Below are 3284 nucleotides of genomic sequence, written 5' to 3'. Positions count from 1 at the left end.
ATTGCTGTCAACAGTTGACATTTCCAACTGCTTTCTTACAGCCAAGAAATGTCCTATGAAAGCTGAGAAAAAAAAGTATTTTTGAGAACCGAACCCCTCAAACGCTCTGAAAATTCTCAATCATGAATTACAGATTTTCCGAAAAACATTTGGATTTCAATCATGATGTCGCAGGAGATTATTGACCACTACATTCATCTAAACCAGCTTCAACACCATCTTTAAACTCAACACAATAGAACCAGCTTCATGTAAATGCAAAACAACATCTGTGTTTGTCAAAAGAAAAGCAGAAGCATTGAAAACTCATCATAACAGCCACATGCACACTGAACACTTCTATGCTATCTCCACTCAACATCACCCCACGAAACACAGGTGGCCCTGTTTTAGCGCTGGATCACATCTTCACGCTCCCATTGGTTGGCTCTCAATAAAAGCAACGCTCTTTTTCTACTGGCTCGTCTGTTGGAAAGCCTACCTGCGGGATGAGGTACAGATGCGAGCGTCTGATTGGTCGGGAGGTTATGCTATCTGGCTGATCATCAGTCAGGAGCGGCGAGGCCAAGAGCTCCACGAAACCAGAAAACATTCCTCAGGTGGAGTGGCGAGCAGATGGAGACATCTCTCTCCTGCAGACCAGGTGGAGGTCAGGTGAACCGCCTCACCCTTCTGCAACACTGGATTTTAATATCTCCATAAACATGCATGTGTTTGTGCATGCGTGTATTTCTGACCTAACCTGTATTGGTGTTAGCATCCAAGCATGTGTGTATTTGTACTGTATAAACTATAGAGTGAAAACTGATTCTCTCCTAATGGGATTTATAATGTATGTCCTTCTTATTTCTGTTGTTAAATTAGTGTTTTTTGTTTTCTTTTGTGTGTGTTTTATCTGAGACAAATTCTACAAAATTAGATGTTTAGCTAACTGTTTTATGTTTGCATTATAGTTGTTTCAATGTCAATGTAGATTCATGAACTCTGTCCCCCACCAGTAGTCTAATAACCAATAAACAATCAATCTAGACAGGTAGGAAACAATAACCACAATTTAACACTGCAACTAACTTACTTAACCCTCCTGTTGTCTTCGGGTCAAATCTGACCGATTTACTACTTTCATCAATCATAACTTTTTTGTTTTACATTCGATTGCATTAAGGCTTTATGATATCCTTCACAGTAGACCTTTGAACATATATAATGGCTGATCACCACTTTCATTGCATTTTGGATGATTTAGTCAACTTTGTAACACCCATGGTGTTCCCGGTCAAAAATGACCGACATAAAGAAAAGGAATTAGTAACCATCCGGGTCAGATAAAACACACACACAAACACCCACACACACACTCTAGATGTTTTCCCCCCCTTATGTGCCCATCCCCCCATGTGAATCACACACAAACACACAAACACACACAGAACAATTTGACACATTTCCCGCTCTTATGTGCCCATCCCCCCACATGGATCACACCTGGCACACGCAATACATCTTCAGTGTCTATTCTTTGTATATTTACTGCAGATTTTCATGTATACCAGTAGTCTGATACAATATGTACAGTTTGAAAGGGTGTTAAATGAAATGTGGTGATGATTAATGGTTTTTGTGTTAATGTAATAGCAGTTAAAACAGGACCGGTCAAATTTGACCGCGAACACCAAAGTAAGGGGGGGAACACGAAGACATTAGGAGGGTTAAATAATAAAGTGAGCAATCACACAGTAGCATAATAAACATAATCAAAACCATCACACATCTCTATCAAAATGTGTTTCAGCGCTTACTTGAAATTCCACAGGAGAAACCACTCTCCAATCTGTCTCTGGGATGTTGAACGTTTCAAAGAACTGGAAATATTGTAATGTCTTGAATCAATTCCGTGTCCATTTTTGAAATCATCAACAGGTGTTACTAAAGTACACCACTGGAAAGACCCCAAATCAGGTTGGCAAAATCACTGTTTTCGGTGAAGGAGGTTTTCAGGTTTGCATAAACGTAAAATGTCCTTTAGAACTTTGCACTACAGGAAAGAAGTGAACTAGCGGTATCTTTATGGTGAATGTAGCATCGAAATGTTTGATGGTATTAACATTTCCAGTGATGTTCCAGCTTTGAAAGTATCCTATTTCCTGGATGTGATGTATTTCCTGATAAAACAGGAAGTAAGAGGCGGGACATAACAGAGTCAGGGATCAATGTGAACCAATGGGATGTCACTTATGGAAAGCAAAGCTTGTTTGATAAATATAAAGAGACAGGCCTTATTAGTTGTTAAGTAAAGTGCTCTAGTAAAGTTACCCTAACTTTAACTTATGATTATGACAGATGCTTGACCAATTTGACCAAAAGGCTATATTTATAAGCAGAAAGAGAGCAGAAGTAAAGCAAACGTCAATATATGTAAATGAAAATACACACAATTAGTTTGGTTAAGGTCAGAAAAATGTTAAAAAAGGAACCTGGACTTTTCCAAATCTTAACTTCATATACCAGTAGACCTTACAATATAATAAGACAGGAAACACAAGTCAAAAAAAATTAATTAGCAAATTAAAAATTAAAAAAACGTTTTTAATATAGTCAGATATCAATTGCTTTAAAAAAAATGTAGGCTATATGCATATAAAAAAAAATCTATATATATTTACAAGACTTGCACATAATTATGAGTAATCTGGTGCAACACACTTACACATATTTCAGATCCATATATATTTACACTGTTAACATATGTCATTATGTAAAGACATGCAAAGTAGGGAACAATTCCTCTCAATTTAAAGTAGTAAGATAACCCAATCCATTATGCATTCGTCCAAGGTTTGTATCGCACATTTTAAAAAGTAAAAATGTGTTCCACTTTTATATCTTCCATGTGGGAGTGTGTCGTGCCGCTCTGAGAAGTGGGTCAGAGGCAGAGCCCACCACCAGTCACTGTGGTTGCTTCAAGTCACGTCACATAAACAATGGCACTTCATGGGGAGAGGCTCGTCTTCCTTCCTGCCTGGCTTCCTGTCGATCGTTCTGCCTGACTTGGCAAACTCAATGTGTCTTACCCCCCTTCCCCCCACCTCCCCTTCCTCCCCTCCAGCCCCCCCCCCCCCCACTCCCCTACCAGCAGACCTCCCTCCCTCCTGAATCAGACAGCCAAGTTAGTCAAAACTCAGGAAGGGAAGGAAAAAGTGGGATGACAAAGAAGAAATGATAAATAAAAACAAAGCTTCAATGGGTTCCTGTGGAAGTGGAACATACCAACTCAACAAGTGGGG

Source organism: Trematomus bernacchii, unplaced genomic scaffold, assembly GCF_902827165.1.
Source record: "Trematomus bernacchii unplaced genomic scaffold, fTreBer1.1, whole genome shotgun sequence".
Lineage (NCBI taxonomy): Eukaryota > Metazoa > Chordata > Actinopteri > Perciformes > Nototheniidae > Trematomus > Trematomus bernacchii.
Note: the sequence above shows the minus strand (reverse complement) of the source record.